Consider the following 27,646-nt stretch of genomic DNA (forward strand, 5'->3'; position numbering starts at 1 on the left):
CCCGAGCTAACATCCATGCCAGTCCTCCTCTCTTATTGCTGAGGAAGACTGGCCCTGAGCTAACATCTATTGCCAATCCTCCTCCTTTTTTTCCCTTTTTCTCCCCAAAGCCCCAGTAGATAGTTGTATGTCATAGTTGCACATCCTTCTAGTTGCTGTACGTGGGACGCCGCCTCAGCATGGCCAGACAAGCGGTGCATCGGTGTGCGCTGAGGATCCGCACCCTGGCCACCAGTAGCAGAGCGCGTGCACTTAACGGCTAAGCCACGGGGCCGGCCCCCATACATTCAATTTTTAATTTCAATTCTCTTACATTTCTAGAAAATCTTTAAATTTTTCAGATCTACTGTGCTCTTCCTAGCCTACAAAGACTCAGACCCAACCCAAATGAGAGACTGAGTGTGACTATAAATTGAAAGGGAGATTCCCTCCCACACACACCCATTGCCAAGATTGAGATAGCTAAGCTATATTGCTGTTTCCTCTGACAGTGAGTTAATTTCTTGTTCACCCTCACATTGACGGGATGGCTCTTTAAGATCCCAGCTTTACATGGGGGTTTCCCGTTAGACTTTTCACCTTGGGTGGGCCCTTGGCTTTAATTCTCTTCCACCATCCAGCACCAAGATAGAAGCTTGGCAAAGAATTTGAAGAGCAGTTTCTCAAAGAAGATATACAAAGGGCCAATAAGCACATGAAAAGATGCTCTATGTGATTAGTCTTCAAGGAAATGCAAATCAAAACCACAGTGAGATATCACTTCACACCCACTAGTGTGACTATGATAAAAAAAAGTCAGACAATAATAAGTAGTGGCAAGGATGTAGAGAAATTAGAACCCTTATATATTGCTGCTAGGCTTATAAAATGGTGCAGCCACTTTGGAAAACGATTTGGCAGTTCCTCAAAAGGAAAAACAGAATCAGCACATGACCCAGTAATTCCACTCCTAGGTATTGATGAAGAGATTTTAATGAAACATATGTTCCCACAAAATAACTATACATGAATATTCCTAGCAGCGTTGTTCATAATAGCCAAAAGGAAACAATTCAAATGCCCACCAGCTGATGAATGGAGAAACAAAACATGGTATATCCATACAATGGAATATTATTTGGTAATAAAAAGGAATAAAGTACCAATACATGTTACAACATGGATGACCGTTGAAAACATGCTAAGTGAAAGAAGCTAGACACAAAAGCCTACATGTTGTAGGATGCCATTTATATGAAGTGTCCAGAATAGAAACAGAAAGTAAATTAATCCTTGTGAGGGCCAGGGGGAGAGAGAGGAATAAGGAGTGACTGCTAATGGACAGAGTTTCTTTTTGGGATGATGAAAATGTTCTGAAATTAGTGGTGATGGTTGCACAGTTCTGTAAATATACTAAAAATCACTGAATTGTACACTTTAAAAAGGTGAATTTTTTGGTATATGAATTATATCTCAAAAAAGCGATTAAAAAAAAAAAAAAGAAGCTCAAGGTCCTCAAGAGGTTCAGCAAACTCTCAGCATGAAAACTGGCTTTGGGATTCAGTTACACCCCAGGATTCCCATTTTATTTCATTTTGAGCCTCCTAGGATTCCTTCTTTTCTTGCCAGCTCAGCAACATATTTAAAAATGTTTTATATTTATCCATACTTGTTTCATTTAGGAGGATACCCAGTTTGTCATATCACCAGAAATTGAAGGCAGAATCCTTTTAATTTTAAAAAAGTTCAAGTTGCTAAGGAAAATCGTAAGAATGGTATAATGAACTTCTTCATCCATTCACTGTGATTTCTCAAGTGTAAACATCTTACTTCATCCTCCCTCCCTGTCTGTCTGTCTACTTAATATTTTTGTGGAACCATTCAAGAGTAGGCTGCAAACATCGTGATCCTAAATACTCTGGATATTTTAACATGCATCTCCCAAGGACAAGAATATTCTCTTAAATAACTGCAGTATAACTATCAAATTCAGCAAATTTATCCTTGATAGTAATGTTGGGGAAGGAGGAGAATCCTCCTCCGCCCTTTTCCTTAAAGTTCTTATGGCTGGCCAAATAATTAACAGACAGGTTAGCAGGAGAAAATAAAACAAAGTTTAATAACATGTATACATGGGAGAAACCAGGCAAACTGAGTTTCTCAACACAATGGTGGAGGTTCTCATCTTAAATACCATCTTCAGCTAAGGACAAAGGAGGATGTTTGGGGTGGGGAGGGAGACAGAAATCACAGTAATCAAGAGTATGCAGATTTAAGTCCTCTCCTTCCCTACTGAAAAGAGTTCCCAGAGATAAGATCATCCCCCACTCTTCCCAGTACAGAGAGGGAGATAACCTTTACAAATGGAGATTTCCCTGATAAATGTAAATGTTTTGGTAAACAGAACTTTGAAAAGAATGGGCTTGGCAAGAAGCCTTCCAGTCTGTCACTTTTAGGCATAAGTTTGGGGGAAGATTCAAGTTTCTTTCAGAAAAACTAATCAAGGTAAAAAGATATATTTCAGGGTGGCCAATTTTGGTCTCCCACAGTAATATAGTCCATGCTCAGATTTTACCAATTGTCCCAGTAATGTGCTTTATATTCACTTTTTCCCTGTCCAGGATGTAGTCCAGGATCATGAGTTGCATTTAATTGTCATGTCTTTTTAGTAGTGTTTGACCTGGAACAGTTCCTCAGGCTCTCTTTGTCTTTCACGACCTTGACAATTTTGAAGAGTCCAGGGGAGATCTTTTGTGGAATGCTCGTCAAATTGGGCTTGTCTGATGTTCCCACGTGAGTAGATTCAGGTTATGTTGTGGTCGGTTGTTGGATACCACTGAAGCGCTGTATGTCCTCCTTAGTGTGGCACGTCAGGAGGCAGGGGATGCAGGCACATCTCAGGATTAATGAATTTAACCCAAATCTCTTTTTTGAAAGCTAAATATGACATATCTCTGAGCAGAAATGGTACAGAATCTGGAGCCAAACAGATCTGGCTTTCAGTCTTGGCCCTGCTACTATTAGTTCTGGGATCATAAACAAAATATTTAACATTTTAAAGCCATCTGTAAAATATATCTAATAATAGCTACTTCTTAAGATTATTGAAAAATTAAATACAAGTTCATGTAAATATTTTAGCACAGTGCCTGGCACATAGTAAGAACTCTTTACTCTTGTTTTGGGGGTAGGTGATGTTACCCAAGTATCATAGGGGCCTCCCTGTCCCTTGAGGGTATTGGTGAAATTGCTCAGAATCTCTGTATCTCTGTAGGAGGAGCCCACAGGCCTCCTGTATGCTTCCATTAATTCCCAAAGAGCCATGTTCTTCTCTGCCTTCTCACTCCCTCCTCTAGCCTTTGCTATTGCCCATCTCCCATGTCCATAAGAAGCCCACTCGCCCAAGTGTTGGGTTAGTTTCAGGTATTGACCTGTGATGGGGGCCAGGCTCTTGGCAAATGCAAACTGACCTCCCACTCCATTCTCCTCCTCTTCTTGTTTTGTTTTGTCACCTTGCCTCCTGGATTACTCATCCTCCTCACCTCCAAATCCCTCTCCCTCTACTACGCAGGGAACTCTCTCCAGCTCCTACCTCCAAATTTGCATATCTTAACCCATTGAGGCCTCCACAGAACAATGCCTCTGCCTGAACTAGGAGCCAGCTCCCTAGGGAGCAGATGGCCTTATAAATAGGAAGTTCTTTTTCTATAACATGATTGTTTTTATTCTGTTCATTGTGCTGCTTGTGCAACAGTAATGCCGTGGTATTTCTCTTTATATCGACTTGTGAGGATAGCATGCGGTTTGAACCTGTATGGGCATTACCTTGATGGAGTCACTACCCTGCTGGCAATTAGAGTAATTGCCTGTGGCTAACCATGGACCTTTACAGAGGTGTTTCACCTGAATTCCTGGGGAGAAAGATGGGCTCAGGTGAAGTTGTGTCACACAGCATCTTGCTTTTTAGAAGTGAGCGTTACCCGGGGCCTGCACAGTGCCAGCGCCACTTAGGTTGTTTTTTATAACCTGTCTCATGAATGGATCCTACAAAATGAGCGCTGGATGTTGCACCTTCTCGTCTTGTGCCACCTCTCACTCCTTCTCCAAGGAGCTGTTTCTCTGGGTGAACTTGTTGGGTGGGGCTACCAGACCTTCCATGTGAAACTCAGGGATGCCTTTTTCACCTTCTGTTTTTTGCATAAATGAATGACACTTCCAGGATACCTTTGTTCATCCCTGTCTCATGAGAAATTCTTTAATCTTGAAAAGCAGGGGGAAGGGAGAGAAAGAAAGGGACAGTGTTTACCCTGGTAAAGGCCATTGGTATGTAGGGAGGCGCCCCGCACGTAGGGTTGTGGGCAGGTGAGACCCCATGGTTGTGGCTGCTGCTGACTGGCGGGCTTGGGCATTCGGTTCTCCAGGGGAACGGGGCTGCCCTGGGGTGTATTTGAGGGTGATGAGAGTTTGTGGGAACTCTTTTGTGTTGCCCAAACTTGCAGGACTCTGACTATCCTATCACTCTTATCACCCTAAATTATATTATTTGTTCTAATGAAAAGTCTGTTTCAGAGAAGCCTGTGGAACAGAAAGGAGACTGGACCCCAGACTGGTTGTGTTGGCCTGTGCAGCATTGAAAATCAGAATTAGTTGCCAATCTGTAAAAGTCAGATATTATATATTATGTTCTCCTGGAAAATTGGACAAATGCACAACATTGAGCCCACAATCCCTCGTGGCAATAATCCTTTGGAGCCAAGAAATGGCTGCCCTCTACATGTAAGAGTGTTGTCAAGACATCTGTTTGACTGTTGTGACCAAGACCAAAATAAGTGGCTTAAACAGGGTGGGAACTTGTTTTTCTCTCATTTGACAGTCAAAGTGCTAGTTGCCCAAGGCAGATATGACAGCTCCATAGTGCCAGAGACCCAGGCTGCTTCCGTTTTCTCTCTGTCCTCTGCAGTGGGTTTCATCTTGTGGTTCTAGATGCTGCTTTGTTTCTCACCATCATGTCTGCTGCAGCCTATAGTAGGAAGAGGAAGTAGAGGATGCACCCCTTCAAGACTCAACCTGGCGTAGTGGTTAAAGTTCCACATGCTCTGCTTCAGTGGCCCTGGTTTGCAGGTTTGGATCCCAGGCTCGGACCTACACCATTAGTCAGCCATGCTGTGGCAGCAACCCGTAGACAAAATAGAGGAAGATTGGCACAGATAGTAGCTCAGGGCCAGTCACCCTCAGCAAAAAAAAAAGACCCAAACTGGAAGTTGCATGTATCATTTCTTCTCACATCCTAGTGGCCAGAACTTACTGATGTGGCTACATCTGGCTCAAATAAAGCTAGAGAAGCATGATTTCCATCTATATGGCCATGTGAATAGTTAAAATCCAGTTCTTACTAAAGGGAGAAGGTGAGAGTGGGCCATATGGACAGCTAGTATTCTGTGCTATGACAGACCTTGGGCTCACCTGTTTACTACAGTCCTCGACTCTCTAGGCTTCTCACGACTGAGGCCAAGGGTCGTTGTCATCCATTGCTTTAAAGCTGGTGTGTTTCACTCTTTTGTATTACCTGCTCTGTCCCTGTGGACATTTGAGGTTGAATTCTCAGCTGTACCTTGATAATCTCTTTCAGCATACCTCCATGCTTTTATACCTTCTGTCACCTCTGTTTAGAATCCCACCCCCCTTTCAGGCCTGGCAAACTCCTAAGGATAACTCAGCCCGGTCCTTCCTTTCCCAAATAGAGTTCTTTCTCTTTTGTCTCATCCTAATACATAAACTGCTAGTTGTACCTTTTAGTGTACTTACCTTTATGTACTTGATGCGTGACAAAAGCACTTGGTACGTAACAGACTAATGATCAGTACCATTTACTGAGTGTTCATTCAGAGAAAGATGCTTTCTAGAACTTTTATAAACATTATTTTTAATACCCTACAGTGAAATAGTGTATTAGTCATGGCCGTTCCAGTTGTAGATGGTGGAAACTTGGCCCAAACTGACTTCAACCACAACAAAAAGGAGGAACATTTGTTGGCTCATGTATCTGAGAAGTGGAGGTGTGGGTCTAGCTTCCGGTATGGCTGGAACCAGGAGCTCAAATTATAGCAGAGCTCGGTCTCTCTCCATCTCTTGGCTATGCTTTCTTCTGTATAGACTGCATTCCCAGGGAAGCTTTCTCTGTATAATGATGAAGATGCCACTCATAGTTTTGTATTATTCTTATAGTTACTGATGCCAGAAAAAAAGAACATTAATCTATTTCTTCATAGTGGTAAATATGTGCTGGAGAAAGTCCCTCATTGGTCTGGCTTGGGTCGTATGGCCATTCCTAGTCCAGTCAGTAAGGCCAGGGAGATAGAATACACTGGACACACTCTAGTCATCTGTCTACTTCTGGTACCGGGGGGTGAAGTCAACTCTACTCAAATTACATTGCAGAAAAGGTAGTTCTCCAATGAGAGAGAAGACAGGCAAGAACATGTGGCCTACACATTTGGAACTACTCTTATTCCATTTTACAGGTAAGGTAACTGAGGCTAAAAGAGGTTATGGTGACCTAAGGTCACAACTAGCAAGTGGCAGAGGTGGGATTCAACCAGGTCTTTCTGACTGCAATTGGTAGGCTCCAAATTCGCTGTACTCAACTGTTTCTGGAATGAATGATCTTGGAAGCCCTGTGTCTGTATGGGGAAAACTCTGAGGTTTGATGACTGTATGGCAGTCAAAATATGGAAATATCTTGTAGCCCTACTATGGCAAGATTTCGCATAGAAGTACAAATTGAGCTATCAACTCTGTTTTCCGTGGAACACCTCTAGCGGCTATACCTGAAAATGTTTCCCTTGGCCAGTGAAAGAACTCATTTCGCATTAGTGAAAGTACAAGGAGTCAGGTAGCTGGATTTTTCTCTTCTCTTGAAACATTTTATTTAGTTTAGCACATGGATTCTCCATGGAAGTGATATTGCCCACAAGGGAGCAAAACTGGTTCTTGACAGGGGAAGACAAAAAAAACCTTACTTTTTTTATGTATAAAGTACATATATACATACAGTACGTAGACAGATATAGTTTATCTGTGGCATTAAAATTGCATGAGGAGAATATGCTGTGATAGATCCCCTCTTGAAACGGCAGATTTCCCCTCAAGGTCACCTTATATGCCTCCAGTTATCACCTTTTTTCTCTGCTCTCCTTAGCAGCAAAACTTGAAAGACTTGTCTTTACTTCCCAATTCCTGTCATCCCATTTGCTCTTGAACACAACTCAATCTGCCTGTCACTTCCCCTCCCAGCCGGCCCTGGTTGAGCTCACCCATAGTGTCTGCTTTACCAAACCCAGTGGTCAGCTTTCGGTCCTTGTCTTACTGACCCTGTGGACTACACTGACACAGTTGACCATCCCTTCTTTTTTAAATACCTTCTTTTCTAGCCTTTGAGGTTGCTGTTCTGTTGACTATCTGCTCAGTCATCTTGAGAATCGTGGCTTTAAACTCTCTCTGTGTCTGACTCTCAATTTCTATCTCCATTCCAACCTGGACCTCTCCCCTGAATCCCAGACTTGTATACGTGCACTCACCATCTCTTCCTGTATAGGCATATTCAATGCTATATTCATAGGCAACTCGTGCTAAGCATAGATTTTCAGGAAATACAGGGGACAGAGAAGTATGTTGAAAGAACCTATGAGAATGCTGCTGGCAAAATCCTGACTGTGTCTGTAAGACAAAGGACCCAATTTCTCCAGAAAACAAATTTTAAAGGGGAAAAAAAGGAGTAATGGAGGAGAAACCTATAGATTAAGAGAGACTTAAGAGATAAATATCAATCAGTTGCAATATATGGACCTTATTTGGATACTGATTCAAACAAATGGTAAAAAAAAATTATGAGACAATCGGGGATATTTGAATATTGACTAAGTATTGATATTAATTCTTGTTAATTTTTTTAGTTATGATAATGGTGATTGGATTATATGAGAAAAAAAAATTCGGAAATAAATCTACCCAGAATGTTGTCAATTCTCACCACCTCCAGGATTAGCACCCTCAGCTAAACTGACATCCTCTCTTGTCTTATTTTTAGAGTTGCCTCTTGACTGATCTCCCTGCTTCTCCTCCCGCCCCCAACCCCCAGTCTGTTCTCAACAGAGCAGCCAGAGAGATCCTGCTAAGATGTGTCACGTTGTGCCGCTTCCCATCTCATTTGGAGTAAGAGCCAAAGTCTTTTAAATCTACAAGATCCCATGTCCCCGTCCCCTCCTGGATCAGCCATTGCAGCCACTCTGGCCTCCTTGCTACTTTTGCAACACAGCAGGCATGCTCCAGCCTCACAAGTTTGCATTTTCTCTTCCCCCCGCCTAGACTCCACTTTCCCCAACAAGACGTAATGGCATGTCTTGCTCGAGCACCTCCTTCTTGCCTCCGAGACTCTCCCTGACCACTCTACATAGTAAGTAAACCCTCATCCCCACCCTGACACCCTCGTCCCCATTGGCCTGCCTTATGTTTCTCCATAGCATTTATCACTATCTGACAATCTGCCATATGTATTCTTTTTTTCAGTCTGATGTTCCCACTGCAATGTGAGCTATTTGAGAGTCGAGACTGTATTGTTTATTATTGTATCCCCAGGGCTTAAAATAGCACCTTGCACATAATAGGCACTAAATGTTTGTTAAAAGAAAAAAATTTTTTCATAGGGGAAGTGGTGGGGGTGTCAGGAAAAAAATGTTTACAAGGGTTCCTTGGGGGTGGAGAGCAATCATGAAAAAAGGTTGGGAAGTACTGCCTTGGCCTAAGCCATGGGGAAGGATGTGGTCATCCAGGGCTTCTGTTACTCTTGTTTCTGTATTTTTCTTTCCTTTTTTCCATCATGGGACAGTCTGTGTTATTTTATCTGTGACATCTGCATGTCATACAGCAAAACTTTGCTAATTGGCTCTAACTGGGAAAGGCCATTTGAATTTCTTCTTTTCAGACAATCCGTGATCTCTTGAGCTCTTCCTATGTGACTGATGTTCTCCTAGTCATGGTGGGGACCTGCAGGAGGCGCTGGCATGCTGTGCCCTCTAGACAAGTTGTGGACTTGTAGAGACGAGGCTCCACCCATAGTGGGTATAGGTGAAGTGACAGCACGCAGTAGGGGAGTCAGCTTCCTTCCCTGTATAGGAGCTGGAGCGTGGGGAGCTGGAGCATGGGGAGCTGGAGCATGGGGAGTGGTACTGGGGGGTTTACTGACGCGCCATTGTCCCCAGGGCACTTGGCATTTTGGACTGAGCAGTTGACTGTTGTGTGAGCCTGTCCCCCCAGCGCAGGATGTTTACTATCTCTGGCTCCCAGGATTCATCTGGACACCAAAAACATCTTCAATATGTTTCACACATGTGTATACACACTCCACTTTGAGAACTGAGGTATCAGAGAAGGTCTGAGAAGGAATAACAAAGAAATGAGGCAATCTGCGTCGAGACTCGAATACACCATTAGTTTAAGGCCAGAAAATGATACTTTAGATGTGTTGAGGTGCCTTTGGTGTCTTTTCTGAAACTCTGTAATTATTTTATTTATAGCCCACTCTTTCTAAAAAGGGTTTGAAGTAGCTGTATGAGCATATATAGCCCTCATGCAGACATACACTTAGATTTAACAAAAGAGAAGGGGAGAGAAAATCTGGCCTGAGAGAACAGGAGGAAGCAGGTAAGTGAGCCCCAAGGGTTAAGACAGGGCCCGTGATGGAGGATCATGTGCAGCCCGACGCTTTCTGCCAGCTGACTGCCCAGGGAAACGGTCCTGCCCCTCTGCACCTGCCGCACCTTGCATTATCACACTTCTCATTTTTTTCCTTTAGTCATCATGTTGTGTTTTTTATTGAAAAATCTAAGTAACTGATTCTATAGCATCATTTTAATTTTTTTTTTTTATAATTTTATTTATTTATTTTTTCCCCCAAAGCCCCAGTAGATAGTTGTATGTCATAGCTGCACATCCTTCTAGTTGCTGCATGTGGGACGCGGCCTCAGCATGGCCGGAGAAGCGGTGCGTCGGTGCGCACCCGGGATCCGAACCCAGGCCACCAGCAGCGGAGTGCGCGCACTTAACCACTAAGCCACGGGGCCGGCCCTATAGCATCATTTTTAAAAGTTCGTATAGGACCTTTTAGTAGACATTCTAGATGATTCATGTCTGTCTCCACCACCGGCCTGTGATAACAGCTCAGAGGGGCCACGAGTTGTGTCTGTTCATCTTTGTACTCCAGTACCTGGAAGACAGGAGGAACTCAGTAAATATTTTATTGAATAAATGAATGCTATTACAGTTCTCCTTACTGGAAAGGAAGAAGCCAGTCAATTGTTTGAGGGAAAGTTTTTTCATTTTTTTTTTTCCTGGCTGTTTTGAGAGTTCTCTCATATGGGCAGTTATATCAGGAATGTTGACTGGTGTCCTGGATCTTGTTCTCAAGAAAACTTGGGAGAAACTTCAGACACAGGGTTCATGTGGCCTTTCCTTGTAGAGGGAAAGTTGAAGACATCACGAGGCAGTTTAATGGAGGAGAGTCTCAGAGGCCCGAGTTAACGCAATCTGGACACATACCTTCTGGTCACCTGACCCGATCCAAGAATGAACTTAGAACCCGTGGAGGGTAGAGAACACCCCTAAATATTACTGCTTCCAGGGCAGCATTGGGTACAGGCTGGAGGTGGTTTGGTTTGAAGTTATGTAATATAATAATAAAAAGCAGGGATCTTGCATAGAATTATACATAAATATATACTAAAAAAAAAAGAGTATATGCGAAAATGGGTAAAATCCAGCTAAGCTCTGTAGACTAGTTAAGTGTCTTGTGCCCATATCGATGTCCTAGTTTTAATGAAGTACTACAGTTATGTAAGATGCCACTATTGGGAGAAGCCGTGCGATGGGTACAGAATACCTCTCTGTACTGTTTTTGCAACTTCTTATGAGTCTATAATTCAAAATAAAACGTTTTCTTAAAAAGCTGAGACACTGGCAACAGAGCTGGCTTTAATCCCACGCTACCCCTCGCTGAGTGGTGACTCTCTCTTAGCTCTTATCACTGTTGGTAACTATATTTATACTCTTTGCCTTCCTCCCCTTCGGAATATAAGCCCTTTGAAAGCAGCAGCTGTATCTGTTTTGTTCACAGCTAAATTCTCCAGCACCTAGCACAGGGCCTGGCACCCATTTTTTATACTGAAATGCTTGAATGAAGTTGGCACAGGTGATTGAAACTCTCTGAGGCTGTTCTGTACTTGCTACAATGAGAACAATGCCACACCTCCTCAGGACACTGGGAGAGTTAAATGTATGTGATGTAGATGAAGCTCAGGGCTTGCTAGAGAGCAGATGCTCCACTCTGGGGGGTCAGCACACTTTCTGTAAAGGGCCAGAGAGTGAGTATTTTAGGCTTTGCCGGCAATACAGTCTCTGTTGCAATGACTCACCAATGCCGCTGTAGCGCAGAAGCAGCGATGGACGATGTGTAAGTGAATGAGTGTGGCTGTGTTCCAGTGAAATTGTATTTGTCAACACTGAAACTTGAATTTCATAGTTTTTACATCACTTCTTTTGTTTGTTTGGGATTTTTTTCCAACCGTTTAAAAAAATATAAAAACCACCCTTAGCTCATGGGCCGTGCAGAAATAGGCAGTGGGCTAGATTTGGCCTGAGAGTCACAGTTAGCCACTGTCATTGTGGGCAAGCTCCTTCTCCATGTTGCTGGCCACAAGTGCACACAAGCTGTGGAAACTAGACACTTTGGTGGCAAATTTTCTCCCATGAAAGGGGATTTGTGTATTGGTTCTTCTCTGGGCTGGGAGGAAGGCTGCTCCTGAGGCCTAAGTAAACCAGCCTGCGTGGTCCTCAGGCAGCTTTGTAGAATCAATTCCATTTCCCGTGTGAAGATTTAATAAAAATCCTTTCGGCTCTGGGGGCCTTGCTGTAGAGTGTTATCCAGGTGAACTTGTCTGGTGGAAAGGTCGGAAAGATTTGGGCTCAAACCCTGCCTGAACAGCCTCTCCAGCTCTGTGAGCTTGGGCAGGTCACTCTGACCCTCGAAACACAGTTTCCTTCATCTTAAAACTGGAATGGCGATGTGTAGTGGAGTCATGGGTGTGGCTGCTTTGTGTCTTTCATTTTATCCATTAAATTTCCTTTTCTACCTAAAGTGGTTATACTCACCCAATATGTTAACAGGTTGCTTTTAGAACTGACACAAACACTATATCAAGGTGCCTAGCATTTAACCACCACTTTTATTACCTTTTATAATATTTGAACCTAGATGAAGTAAGGGAGTTCCCAGCTTGAATGGAGTAAGGTAAGATTGTCTCCATTCTTGTAGACATACACACACACACAGAGCTACTCAGTTCTCTCAAGGTGAAGTTTTTCTTCAACTTTTTAGTCTTTATGAGAATTAGCATGACACGAAGTCATAAATTAAATTTTTTTGCAAGTTTTCCTTAAACTCCCCAGACGTTTTGTTCCTAAGCAGGTTGGGGACCAATGTGGTATTGCTTTTACTCTTAAAATCGTGAAACGTTTCAGCTGTTAATAATAGTACTAGGTGAATTATTTTCTTAGTGTTCAAGTAAATTTTAGTATAGATTGATTGGGTGAAGCCCACTAGTAAAGTTTTATGTTTTGCCTTTGTAATAGGAATTACAAGGAGGTGCCAATTCAGAGTAAAGTTAAATTAGAACATTAGATTTAGGGAAATAAAGCTTTAGTAAAATATATAAATAAATGCCTCTTAGGAAGCTTTTAAAGGTTGATTAGATTGATAGAATCATAATAAATATTTTAGAAAATTATTCTTTGAATAAAAATCCACATTATTTCATGTATTCCCCCAACCTTGTGGAGATGGCCAAATCAAAAAGGATGGCAGAAGAGATGTTGATTCAGACTTTAGCTGTGAGTGAAGGAGATATGAAAATTATCTGGAGGCTGTTGGTAGGATTATAGGAAAGACCACCAGAGAATCGGGAAGTACACTCATATGCTAACTGACCCTCACAAAGCAGTAATATTTTGTGCCTAAACTTGGGCAATGAAGGGAATGATCCATTCATGGCTTTTTAAAGAAAATATTTACAAAATCTTAATTCACGTGATATATTCTATTCACTTGACATGTTTTATTGCAGATCATAAAACTGAGGTTCCGGAAGATTAAGTCACTTGCCAGATATCACATAGCTAGACCTGGGATCTGAACCCATGCGACCCAACTCGACAACCCATGGTCTTTTTACAGCATCACTTTATTTCTTTGTGTCCAGGACTTTGCAAACACAGGGTTATATATAATGATGGATTCTTGCCCTCAAGGAGCCTAGAATTTAGTTGAGAAACTGACTCTCATGCATGAGGGCAACTAGATGAAAATACAGCCATCGTTTCTAAAGCACTTTTTGGTTTCTAATGGGTGATCTCATTTGAATTTCCTGCAACTATCAGTTAGCTGAGGTGCCTGCCATTGGCTCATTTTCCTGGTAAGGAAACCACGGCTCAAAGAATTAGTGACTTACCTAAGGTCATACCAGCAAGTGACAAACCCAGAGTCCTGATCCTTTTTCTTTTGCAGTTTCTTTCATATCGGAAGTCACAAAATCAACTGCATGCAGAGGCCAAGCAGGCCTCATAAATGAGCAAAGTAGGCTGGTTATAAGGCACCACGGAGCAGTGGGTTTGTGGTAAATCTAAAGGAGGCATTGCTACTTGGTTACAGCTGTTTGTTGTCATGGAGAAATGAAGGTCCCAATGGTAGCAGATCTTCTGATTTTTCAGAGAAGCTGTAAATCTGAATTTTAATATAAAATTTCCTCATTAACTTTTTCTTAAAAAATTCTCAAAACGTTGTATTTGTTGGTGAGAATGTAAAATGGTACAGCCACTATGGAAAACAGTATGGTAGTTCCTCAAAAAAAATTAAAAGTTAAAGTTAAACATTAAAAAAAAATAGAAGTACCATATGATCCAGCAATTCCACTGCTGGGTATATACCCAAAAGAATTGAAAGAAGGGTCTTGAAGAGATATTTGTATACCCATGTTCATGGGAGCATTATTCATAATAGCTAAAATGTGGAAGAGTGCAAGTGTTCATTGATGGGTGAATGAATAAGCAAAATGTGGTAATACCTATGATGGAACATTACGCAACCTTAAAAAGGAAGGAAATTCCGACATGTGCTACAATATGGATGGACTTTGAAGGCATTATGCTAAGTGAAATAAGCTAGTCACAAAAAGACAAATGCTGTGGAATTCCACTTATATGAGGTACATAGAGTAGTCAAAATCATAAAGACAAAAGGTATAAAGGAGGTCGCCAAGGCCTGTAGGGAGGGAGGAATGGGAGTTATTGCTTAATGAGTATAGAGTTTCAATTTTACAAAATGAAAAGAGTTATGGAGATGGATGGTGGTCATGGCTGCACGACAATGTGAATGTATTTAATACTACTGAACTGTATGCTTAAAAGTGGTTAAGAGGGTAAGTTTCATGTTATGTGTATTTTATCACACTAAAAAAATTTTAAAAAAACCAAAACACTATGTTGACCAATACTATGTGTACTAAACAGAATTGGCCATTGGGCCTCAAGTTTGAGATGGAACTCTGCTATATTCTCTATGGCCTCTAAGACAAACTGTGATGGCATTTCCCCAAATGAGTAGGAAGTCAGGAAACTTCAGAGAGCCATGGTGTCAGAGAAAGCTTCCAGGAGAAAGTGGCCTTTTAGGATAGAGAGTAGAGGAGAGGGAAGAGGCCCTTCCAGGCTAGGAGGAGTGATATGAAATGAGAGAGAATGTACAGTAAGTGCTGAGCACAGTGACACTCAAAATATTAGCTAAAGTAATACTACCAACAGTGGTACTAATATACTGTTAATGGTATATTAACAAGAAAGGCAGTCTGACTGAAATGGATGCATAGAGAACCAGCCACCAGAAACCTCCAGCAAACATTATACTTAATGATGAAAAGTTTAGAAGCATTCCCTTCTAAAATCAGGAACAGAAAGATGCTCACCATCACCATTGATATTCATCACAGTACTGGAGGCCCTAACCAGTGTAATAAGGCAAGAAAAAGAGATAAAAAATATAAGAATTGGAAAGAAAGAAATCAAACTGTCATTATTTATAGTCAATATAGTCTACAAAGAAAATCCAAGAAAATCTACAAATGATTATAATTTTAATGTTCAGCAAGGTTACTCGATATAAAATCGTAATACAAAAGTCAATCCCATTTCTATAAATAAGCAATAAACAGTTTACAAACATAATTTTTAAAACTTACAATATATGTGACCTTTATGGAGCAAAACTATGAAACTTCACTGAAAGGTAAAGATCTAGGGCTGGCCTGGTGGCTTAGCGGTTAAGTGCGCGCGCTCCGCTACCGGCGGCTCAGGTTCGGATCCCGGGCGCGCACCGGCGCACCGCCTCTGCGACCACGCTGAGGCCCCGTCCCACATACAGCAACTAGAAGGATGTGCAACTATGACATACAACTATCTACTGGGGCTTTGGGGGAAAAAAAAAAGGAGGAGGATTGGCAATAGATGTTAGCTCAGAGCTGGTCTTCCTCAGCAAAAAGAGGAGGATTAGCATGGATGTTAGCTCAGGGCTTATCTCCCTCACAAAAAAAAAAAAAAAAAAGGTAAAGATCTAAATAAATGGAAAGTGATACCATATTTGTGAATGGGAATCATTCATAATACATGAATACAAGCAATATTGTAAAGATGTCAATTCTCTCCCAAATACATACATTCAATATAATTACAGTCTAAATCACAACAATTTTGTGTGGGTAAGTGTAAGGTATATGTAACTTAATCTGCTTCTAAAATGTGTTGTAGAAGAACATATTGTAGAAGATGTGAAACGGATAGTCTGAGGCCAAATTTAGGGGACTTTGGTGCCAGAATATGGTGCCAGAATATGCCAGACCTGATCTAATATGCTGATGTTTCTTAGGGGTCAGTGTCTGCATTTTCAGGAATTTAAAAAGAAAAATTTCTGTTATTTTAATGGTATAAGCAAATTCTGGACATTAGACTTGCCCAAGGGCTGCCAGGTGACTTCAGGGCAGACACTTGTGTTTCTGTTTGCAGCTACCTAGGTACTGAGTTGTAGTGCCAAGTCATGGGCTGATGACAAAAGAACAAACAGACTGATTCTGTAAGTGTCTGGTTAAACCAAGTGTAAGCCAAGGAATGTCACAGTCCAGTAAGGGGCTTTCAGCTGCTGGAGTAGAGTGACTGGAGAATTGTAGTTGTCACATAGGATATGCTAGATTACGTAAGCATGGTAAACCCAAAAGAACTGACACGGCTGCCATCAGTACCATATTTAAGTTGCAAACAGTGGTCCAGTTTCATAAAATCTCACTACCTAATAATAACTCACGTTGTTGATTTGACTTTCAGTGGATTTATGGTTTTGTGTTCTATTTATTTTGCAAATTTGGTTTGGTTTTCTCAGTGTGGAGAAATTAGAACTAAAAGATATGTTTAGTTCTTGTTCATACTAACATTACATGACTTAGCCATCACTGAGAGTTCTTTTAAGAATTATTTTCACTTTAAAGAGGCCCATACACTATTCCAGATTGAGAAATACTGAAATAGGCTGAGTAGAGCTGGGATATGATGTAGATTTTATTGTGAAGGTTTCTCCACTGGCTATTTGCAGGATAGATGGGCGGTGAGAGGCAAAGATGAGTTTGGGTAAAGAATATTTGTTGAAGATCAACTGTTGACAAGTCTTTAGGCATTTTACTTAATCCCCTCAAAACAACCCATGAGTTAATTTCCTCATTTTACAAAAAATTTTACAAATGAAGAAACTGAAGCTCAGAAACATTAAGTGGATTATCCAAAGCCACATAGCTGGGAGTGAAACAGGTAGGAAGTCAGCTCAGACTGCATCCATTTCTACCAAACTATAATACAGGGATGGATTGTGGCTAACTGGGATGGTCACAGCTGGATCCAGAGCAAGGAATGAATCTAGAAATCTTATTTCTTATATTTTCCTTTTCCCACCTAAAGGTCTGAGGTACCCAGCACCTGCCTGGCATATGGTGAGTTAAGCCAGTGACCTGGGCACTATAAGGCCTGGACCCCAAACCCAGCCTCCTTAAACCTAGTTCCTCTCATGTGAATTGATTTTTAGAGGAAGAGATGGCCTTTGCTGCCACTCTGTGTGTGGCTGGTGGGAGTTAGTTTCACAGCCTGTGTTACTGTTGTTTTTTATTACTTGGTGATTGAACATAGGATGTAAACTTTTTCTTGGAAGTTGAAAAAATAAATTAAATGAGATTACGTCTCCTAAAATCCCTCCAGTGATCTATAGCTCTTGTTTTCTTCTACCCAGATTTACCTTATGCTTTGATTTTTAACAACCTGCTGTGGAAACAGAATGTTTTATGTCTTTCAAGGTGATTATTGGAGAAAATATTCAGAAAAATCCCAGCACTCTTGAGCTTGAGGTTGTGTGTGATAGGATTGCCTGCCTCCCTCGTTCAACCCATGTCACCTTGGATTGTGGCCGCCTTGTGGTGCGGGCAGCTTGACATTGGAGATTTCAAGGAGACCTTTAGCTCCTCTGATAGAGATGCCTCATTGCACAGGTGACAAGGCTGGGGCCTGAAGACAGGGGCACGTTGCGAATCTGACAGAGTTGGGTCCAAAACCCAGGCTCCTAAGTTGCAGTCTAGAGCCCCTCCTGTTTCCCATACATCACAACTTTGTGTTTCTCTTTTCTTAGTTAAATTTAATTTCTGAGCAGGCAGATGTCTACATGGGTCAAAAGGCAAAATAATGAAAAGCTGTGCACAAAAATCTTGCTACTCCCCCCACCCACACCTGCCATTAACCCTATGTCTTACACAGGACAGTTTTAGGTTTCTTATTTATCCTTCTGTTGTTTCTTTAGGCCAGGGTTTCTCAACTTTAACACTATTGACGTTTGGGGCTGGATAATTCTTTGTTGTGGGAGCTGTCCGCTATGTATCACATACCAGTAGCTCCCCCCTACCTTTGTCATGACAATCAAAAATGTCTCTAGATATCACTGGATGCCCCCTGGGGGGCAAAATTGTCCTTGGTTGAGAACCACTGCTTTGGGCAAATACACTCTTGTGTCACTAAATGGCAGGGATAGTTCTGAGAAATGTGTTGTTAGGCAATTTCATTGTTGTGCAAACATCATAGAATGTACTTAACACAAACCTAGGTGGTATAGCCTACTAAACACCTAGGCTATATGGTACTACTGTAATAGGATCACCATAGTATATGTGGGCCATCATTGACCAAAATGTCGTTATGTGGCACATGACTGTAGAAGCAAATGTGGATATATATCTTTATTTCCCACCTCTTTTTAACTTAAAAGTAGCAATCTATATACACAGCTCCTCTTCCTGAGATATCTATCTATCTATACATATTTTTTTACTTTTACCTGTATAGATATCCTAGAGATCCCTGAATCGGTACGTGGAGCTTGTCCTCACTTTGGCAGCTGCATTCCATTATGTGGAGGCGCCGTAATTGGTGCAGCCAGTCCCGTCTTGTTGGGCACTTGTTTGCAGTCTGCTGCTATTAACCTGTGCTCAGTGAGTAAGCTTATTCATGTGTCATTCTTCCTTGTGCAGGTGTATCTGTGGGATAGATCCCCAGAAATGGGCTGCTGGATCAAGGGTAAACACGTCTCATTTTGGTGGCTGGTGCCAGACTTCCCCTCCACGAGGGCCATGCCCTGTAGCACTCCCATCAGCAATGATTGAGAGGCCTGTTTTGCCATGGCCTCACCAACTGTGTTATGAAAGCTTTGGATTCTTGCCAGCTCTGTAGGTGAGCGATGCCTCATGTTTCCTAACAGAGCAGCATTGCGTTTGTTTCAATAGTCTTATTCATCCTGAACAAGAAGCTCAGTGAAACTCAGCCCCGTCTGTTTTTCCCTGAGTGGCAAGTGTCCTACGTTGTCTGTTTCCAGGTCTTTGCTCTTGCTGTGCCCTCCACCAGGAATGCTTTTCCTCCTCACTTTCAAGATTTTCACCGTCCTTTGAGGCTTCCAAGTGCCATCTTCTGAGAAACTTTCCGTGCTTCTGCTTCACACCCCACTTTCCAGACATTTCCTCCTCCTCCGTGTTCCCTCTGGCTTACCACAGCTGCTTTGGGCTCTTGTGGGTCACACAGTTGTCATGTTGCCCCGAGTCAGGTGGGAGTCCAGAGTCGGACAGGTCTGGTTTGAATTCCAGCTTTGCCACTTACCATCTGCAGGTCTGTGGTCAAATTTCTTAACCTCTCTGAGCCTCAGTTTCCTCACCTGTACAGCGGGAACAATGCTTCCCTCATAAGACTATAGCAAAGAGTAAACAAGAGAACCCACGTGAAGTATGCAGCAGCATCTAGGCGTTTAATAAAGATCAGCTCCCTGAGAGCAGATCCGTCCATTGGTTTTCTGCAGTGTCTTCCATGCGTCCTTGCACATAGTAGACATATCATATCTAGTCTTTAAAAAACAAAACTGTTTCTGTAAAGTGGAGGGTAGTTTATTCAACAAGTATTTGAGCACCTCTTCAGTTCTAGGCATTGAGGTGAGGATTAGCAGTGGAAAGAGACAATCCTTTCCTTTGTAGCTTACATTCAATTGCAGTGACACACAATTAACAGAAGTGAATGATACAGTAGTAATTATAGATCTACAGTCATGCACCGCTTAATGACAGGGATACCTTCTGAGAAAAGCATCGTTAGGCGATTTCGTCATTGTGCAAACATCATAGAGTGTACTTACACAAACCCAGATGGTATAGCCTACTGCACACCTAGGCTATATGGTACTAATCTGGTAGGACCACCGTCGTATATGTGGTCCGTTGTTGACCAGAACATCACTGTGTGGCACATGACTGTATCTATTTTATATCATCTCCGAAATCCTGTAGCACTATCTTTTTTGATAATTGCTTCAAGAATTATTTATTTTTCTTTATTACACTGTAAGTTCCTTGGGGGCTGGAATGATGACTGCTCTTTGAGGAATCTCCTCGGAGCCTAATATGATGGAGGAAACCCAAACCCAAATCTATTAATGTCTCCCATCTGCTTAAACCCTTCGCAGCTCCTCATGGCATTCAGAGTGCGGTCCAGACTCCTTCTGTGGCCTGCAAGGCCCTGTGTGGTCTGGGGCCTGCCTTCCTTTCTAGCCTTTTCTGTTGCCTGGTGGTTTACCTACTCCTGAACCCTACATACACCCCAGCTCCACTGAACCTCCAAGTTCTAGAATGCCCCATGCTCACTCATCTCTGCTTTTTTTGCACATACTGTTCCATTTGCCTGGAATGGTTTCCTTGCCTACCTCACCTGGCCAATATTCTTTTGGTCTCTGTTAAATGTCACTTCCTTCAGGAAGCCCTCCTTGATCTCCACACCCCCCCCCCCCCCCAGTCTGGGTCGTGTGCCCCTCCTCTGCTTTAGTAACAATCAGGACTTCCTTCTCTTCAGACTGCCACAGCCTTATATTGTAATTGCTGGTTTACTTGTCTGAATCTCCCTCATTGTTAAGCCCCCCTGGAAGTAGGGATGTCTCTCATCTGGTACTATATCTGCAATGAATGCCTGACACAGTGACTGACGGATGGACAGATGGATAGTTGAAGCAGAGAATGGGCCATGGATACGTGTTCTGACTTGTCTTTATTGAAACCAGCCCTGTTGGAACCTGTTTTCCTTTGTAGGCGTCTGATTTTCCTTTGGCACTCCCTTGAGACAGGCAACATGTTTTGCTTCTGGCCCCATTACTGGCCCAGTGACCCCGGCGAGATCACTTACTCTTCTGGAGCATTTATTAAATGACCTACTGGGGCTGCAGTGTTGCTTTACTCTGAGGGCTCTTTTGACATTGTATTCCATGGGAGTGGCAGCCTTAGGGTTGTAAAACGTGCTGTGTTGCTTCAGATGTTCCTACTGGATTTGAGATTCTGTAGGTCAGGTCCCCTGCCTTTCTCACACAGGTTTTTCTCGGGAAGAGCAGTGCCTAATTCAACCACAGAGGGAGAGGAGGGGCACGTGTGGGTGCACACCTGGGTGCCTTTGTGTGTTGTTGATCCTTGGCCTAGCCAGCAGAGGGCAGCAGAGCAGCCCACCATAATGTCTACATTTTAATTAACCCCCACCCCCATATTTGCTCCCCCAAAATGGTGGTTTTTCTGGAAGATTTGTGGTCTAGCCACTGAACAGAGAGAAAAAAATCCCCCTATTATGTGTTAATGTAAAAAGATGATTTTAGGGGGCCGGCCCGGTGGCGCAAGCGGTTAAGTGCGCGCGCTCCGCTGCGGCGGCCCGGGGTTCGCTGGTTCGGATCCCGGGCACGCACCGACGCACTGCTTGGCAAGCCATGCTGTGGCGGCGTCCCATATAAAGTGGAGGAAGATAGGCACAGATGTTAGCCCAGGGCCGTCTTCCTCAGCAAAAAAAGAGGAGGATTGGCGGATGTTAGCTCAGGGCTGATCTCCTCACAAAAATAAAAAATAAAAAAAATAAAAAAAAAAAAAAAGATGATTTTAGGAAAATTGCCCTCTACTTTTGAAGAGAGATCACACCGTTTCCTCACCTTGAATGTACACATTCTGTACCTGAATTTTAACTAGGCCATTCTCTTCTATGAACCATTTGTGGCTAAAACTCACCCTGTAGAATAAATGGTGGCCTCACACAGCGCGTGCCATAGCTGGTACCAGCTCTGTTTGCTGCTGGGGGGGACACTCCAGGCTGCTTTGTCTGTTTGAAATCCCGGGAGCGTCATCACAGCATCTTGTGCTGTGATGGTGGAAGATAACAATTTCTTCTATTGTTCACCAGCCTTATCTAGAGGAACATTTAATTACCAGCTTGTGGTAGTTAAGGAAAAATAAAGTTCTTAAACTCAGGAGGATTTGGCAGTTTAAAACAAAGGCCTGCGTGTAGGAAAATGAGATCTGTGTGTGGGAAGGGTTTGAGGAAATAGTTTGGGTACTAATTTAAGGACTTGAAGTGTTGTTTATGAGGGAGCCCTGGATAAGAATAAAGTTTTAAAAGTCAAAGATGATGAGAAACTCAACAGCAAAGGTAAAGAGGTCTGGATTGTGTTCTCCAGCAGGTTTCACGGTCTTTAGCAGTGTTCATTGCTCACAGAATTCTAACAAAATCTCTATAATCTCCTAACTAAAGACTTTCTGTGAATATTAGAGTATATAAAATATGAGAAATGCTATAGACATGTGACTGTTTGCTTTTTGAAATCTTTCATTCTCTTAAAAACAATTTTCAGAATAAGAACTCTTAGTCTGTTTCCAGGGAGACCCTAGCTAGGAATTTTCCTTACATCCTGATTCTGCTTACTAAATTAAAACAATCCTGATTTCATATTCTTTTTGCTCTCCTCTCACCCAGCCCCTCGTCAAATGCCTAGTTTAAATTTGTCTTGGTTTCACACCTCAGAGAGTCCCGATGTATTTCCAGAGAGAACAGTCTGTGGACCTAGATATATAGTGTGAGGTGAGAGAATGTCAAGACACCATTTCCAAATGTAAATGTTTCTTCCTTCTACCCCTCCTTTTTGGAGAAGAGTCTGAAAGGGAGCATTGGTTTAGATCAGTGAAAATATTGGCTTGGGTTACCCTGTATTGTGTAAACATGTTGGAGTACTTTGGTTTAACCATAGGAATGCCAGGATTCTATCTAGCTCAGAGGTAGGTTTCCTTTCTACAAAGTCATTGACTCAAGGGGAACACAAAATGAGCTGATGGAAAGTCATTTTTAAGAAACATTTATCCAAACCTTGGAAATAAGGCAAAAAAAGATTACCGAGTACCCTTTCAGTATCCTACCTAGAACATTGTCTAACAAGCCCACCAAAGATCATCTGATGTTCTAGGGCAGAAGTCAGCAATTTTTGTCTGTTAAGTGCCAGGTAGTAAATATTTCAGGCTTTGCAGGCCATATGGCCTCTGCTGTAACTATTGTGAAAGCAGCCATAGGTATTACGTAAACAAATACATGTGACTATGTTCCCATAAAACTTTACTTATGGGCATTGACATTTGAATTCCATATGATTTTCACGTGTCATGAAATATTATTCTTTTGATTTTTTTTCAGTCATTTAAAAATATAAAATCATTCTTCAGTCATGGGCCCTATGAAAACAGATGGCTGATATTAATAAATTGCCAATGATTTTTGTCCAGTTAAGAAGTGAATGATTTCTCCCAAGTAGAAAAGGACCATCAAGGGTATTGCTTTATGCCCTGCAGCACGTTAACTTAGTTTTGTATCTAAGTTTCCAATCTATTCCAGCGTTCATTTTTCCACAGATGTTTTTCCCCCACTTAGGATTTTGTACCCCCTTGGAGCCAGTTTTGTCATCCTGTTGATTCCCTCATCAATGAGTTAAATACATCTTTGGTGTCTGCTTCTGTATATTTATATGAGAGTCAAATGTTTAAACTTTTTGAAAATTATACTTTGACAGCCACATATATAAAAAGCAATGTGGGACATTTTAAACCATATATGAATTTCTGTTCGTTTATTTTTAAAACTAAAAACAGAGCCCTTCAATATAAGGATAAAAAGGTTAACACCTTATCTTCCATCCTGCCAGGTAAATGCAGGAAATGGTCAAGGGAGAATGAAGGTGGATGAAGAGGGGCAAGGGGAGACGCCCCTAGGGCGGGGTCCTCTCATGCCCCCTTGGACTCAATGGAGTTGTAGTGTTGCAGCCTCAGGCATAGTGGTGGCATCACGCTGGGGATGCCTGACATCTCATACAATTTTCCAAGAATGATTTGGTTTCCAGTCAGAGGTTCTTATTATTGATAATATTTTTAAAAAGAAGAAGAAAAATGTTATTTTAGAAGGCATTAATGTAGACAAGCCAGAAGGCATTAATGTGGTGTCCCAGAGAACATGGGACTGGGTGTCAAGAGATTCCTAGTTTTGAGTCTGTGACCAACTAACTACGTGACATCGAGTATCACAGTACTTTTGTTTCTGCATATGTAAAATGAAAAGCTTAGATTCTGTAGTCATTAATATTCTGTCTGGTGCTGAAAATTTTGTAACAAAAATAGACTCAAATTCCTTTTGGTCGAATTGAGTGGTCACCGATTTCTAATTTTTTTTCTAAGTAAGAGTAGCATAGTCTGTGTTCAGAATCTAGATTTCCAGGTTTGACTTCTTATATAAAAGATAACATAATCATATAATAACATTTAAAAGATAAAAATAACACTTTCAAATTAATTGTCTGCTTGGAACAAATAGTGGTGGAAAAGTACAAAATGGAATTGTCTGCCTTTGCTTGCTGTTCAGTTTATGGTGCCAAGTGCCTCTAACAGCTTTCTGTTCCCTATACCTTAGGGTCACTTCCCCCTTCAAAGTTAGTGTTAAGTCTGAGAGCAAAGATTTCCTGGGCCAAGGGGAGGCTAAGCTTAATGAAACAAAGCTCCAAAAAGGCAGTTGGCACCCTGACAAACCAGTCCGTTGGTGAGAGAGATGGAAATAGAAGATAAGGAATCAGAGGCCCTTCTGAATTTAAAAGTACACTTGTGGGTGCTGGAAATTCCCTGGGTATTTCAAACCCAGAGAAGAGATTATAACAAATTTCAAAAGACAATGGCCCTTAACCTTTTTTGGGAGGTCAGGAATCTGTTGAGAACTGAGCAAAGCTAAAGTCCCTCTCTTCATAAACATGTGAGCGCGCGCGCACACACACACACACACACCAAGTTTTGCCTGTAACTTCAGGATCTTTTGAGACCCCAGATACGAAGAGATTGACTCACTAAATTTCAACAGAGGAACCAGGGCATTTGGTGTAGAAACTTGTTGTCTTTGAAGAAGGACCTGGTCTCTAGTTTTAACACCTACGTGGCCCTAGTAAACTGTTAAACTAATTTTGTCTCTCTAACCCCCAACCCTTCCAAACAACCGCATGCCCAGTTGTGCATCCTTCTCCTTTTTTCAGCAGATTGCTCTTGATCACTGTTGCATGAACTCTAAATTGAGTATCCAAACCGCACAAGTCCAGAATCCAAAATAAATAAACTTAGGTCGTAAATACGTAAGGTTTTCTACAGAAAACCTTTGTCTTCTTATTCTAGGTTGTTGATAGTCACTGCTTGCTGGGAAGTGGAGGCCTTTTCTGGCAGGATTTCTCTGTATTCTCTTGAGAGCAGTTGTGTTAATAAGTTACAAAGATGACTTTAATGTTTGCTTGGGATTCATTTAGTGCAGGCATAAATCTTCAGGCCCATTATCATATCCATGTGAAATTTCTAGGATTTTTTTGAGAGCTTTGACGCTTCAAAACTTCTGATTTCAGCTCATTCTTAATGCCGTGACAGAGTCAAAACATGTTGAATTGGATTCAGGAATTTTTTTTTTTAATCTCATGCTTCCAAACACTTAAAGTACCTCAGGTTACTTAGCTTCAGATTTGAGGCAGAAGATAATATTTGATTCTTAATACTTTTTTTTCCCATGTGATACATTTCTGAAACATTCTGGCTTGATTACGTATTGATAGCAACAGATCTATACCTAGCTTTCTTTTCTCCCCAGCTTTAATTTTGAAAAATTTCAAATCTATAGGAAAACTGAGAGAACAATTCAGACTCCTTCACTTAAATTTTGTAGACTCCTTCATTTAAATTTGCCAGTGGAGGGGCCGGCCGGTTGCACAAGCGGTTTAGTGCGCGCACTCTGCTGCGGCGGCCTGGGGTTCGCTGGTTCGGATCGCGGGAGCACACCGACGCACCGCTTGGCAAGCCATGCTGTGGCGGCGTCCCATATAAAGTGGAGGAAGGCATGGATGTTAGCCCAGGGCCAGTCTTCCTCAGCAAAAAGAGGAGGATTGGCAGATGTTAGCTCAGGGCTGATCTCCTCACAAAAAAATTAAAAAATGATAATAATAAATAAATAAATAAATTTGCCAGTTGACATTTTGCCACGTTTGCTTTATCTCCCTTTGTGTATGTGTGTGTATTAATTTAATTTATTGCTAGTTTATTTTTTTGTTCATCGCTATGAAGTAAGTTGCAGACATGACACTTCCTCCCTCCATGAGTCAGTATGTATCTCCCAAGAACAAAGATATTCTCTTATATAATTGCAATACCGTCATCACACTGAAGGAATTGAGCATCGATTCAATACTACATGACGCAGCCCATATTCAGATTTCCCAAAATGTCCCAATAATGTCCCTTAGCTCCACCTTTTGTTCAAGGATCCAATCAGGATCTACAAATTGATTTGGTTGCCATGTCTCTTTAGTCACTTTTAATCTAGAAAGTTCCCAGCCTTTTCTTGTCTTATGACATTGACATTTTAGAAGAGTCCAGGACATTTTCTTCTAGAATGCTCCACAGCCTGGTTTGTCTCTTTCCTCATGATGATGTTCAGGGTAAACAATTTGGGCAAGAATACAACCTAGGTGGTGCTGTACGTTTCTGGTCATATCACATCAGGGGGCACACGATAACGGGCTGTTCTCATATCACTGTTGCTAAGTTTGGTCACTTGGTTATAGGAGTATCTGCCAGATCTTGTGAAAAGGGACCCTTTTCCGTTGTGGTAAGTCTGTGGGGGCCTATTTTGAGACCAGGTGAATGTACTTTTCCCCAACAGACTTTCACCCATTGTTGTTAGCATCCACCAATATTCTCCTTAGATTTATTTTGATTTCTTGTTGGAGGTGGTGTAGGGAGAAAGGAAAAGTATAAAAGGAAGGCTGTGCAGTCAGATCTGTAGAGAAGTGTCCCTATTGCTCCTTTATTTGTATAGTTGCAAGAAATGAATGATGTGAATGCTCTGTATTTTCCAGATTATTGCACTCAATCTATATGAACAAAAGAAGCTTAGTTTACCTGCGTCTCTCCATAGAGAGACCTCCAAGGCAAATATTTGTCTGGAGTCAGTAGCCTACAATGATTACTGAAGGTCTGGACAAGGTGATTAAAACGCCTGATGTTTGCCCTGGTGGCACACACAAGACAAATGAGGCAGAATTCTTTTAGCTTGGTTACACAGTGGTTTTTCATGTTTTAGTTAATAGTGTAGAGCAGGAACGTCTCTTTCAGCAGCTAGATAAACAGCCTCTGCAGTGTAATAAAGAAAAATCAGCAACATACACTGTTGACTTAAAGAGACAGATTTAAACTTTGTAAATAAAAGGTTTGACTAAAACTTATGAGGAGAAATATTTCTGCATGGATGTGAAAACTCCAGTGAATTTTGTATTTCATCTTTCCCCATGGGGTAGTGAAGTAAAATATTAGTTTTGAGCTAGTGGGTAAGAACCATCTAGGAAGGAAAAATGTTGACAATCTAAATCCTTCTTGAGAAGTATTATATAGAGCATGATGTAATTTAGTAATCTCAAACATTATTTGTTTTAAACACAGTAAATGTTTGTACAGTGCCGTCTTAGAATTGTAGCATTGTGTGGCCCAATCCTTTATGGCAGTGATTCTCAACCAGGGAGTGATTGTGATGCACAGGAAACGGAGGGCAGTATCTGGAGACATTATTTATTTATTTATTTATTTTTGTGAGGAAGATTGGCCCT

General features: G+C 41.7%; 1 protein-coding gene and 1 long non-coding RNA gene across 4 annotated transcripts in view; both read left to right on the plus strand.

Moving 5' to 3' along the window:
* CMTM8 (CKLF like MARVEL transmembrane domain containing 8) overlaps window positions 1-27,646 on the plus strand; it is a 102,976-nt gene that overhangs the window by 21,713 nt on the left and 53,617 nt on the right. The window lies entirely within an intron of this gene.
* LOC131413685 (uncharacterized) lies at window positions 2,593-21,298 on the plus strand. Its single transcript, XR_009222000.1, has 3 exons — window positions 2,593-8,190; window positions 8,344-8,431; window positions 18,684-21,298. It is a non-coding gene; the product is annotated as an uncharacterized LOC131413685 (long non-coding RNA).

The sequence above is a fragment of the Diceros bicornis genome, chromosome 2 (assembly GCF_020826845.1).
Source record: "Diceros bicornis minor isolate mBicDic1 chromosome 2, mDicBic1.mat.cur, whole genome shotgun sequence".
NCBI classification, from domain to species: Eukaryota; Metazoa; Chordata; class Mammalia; order Perissodactyla; family Rhinocerotidae; genus Diceros; species Diceros bicornis.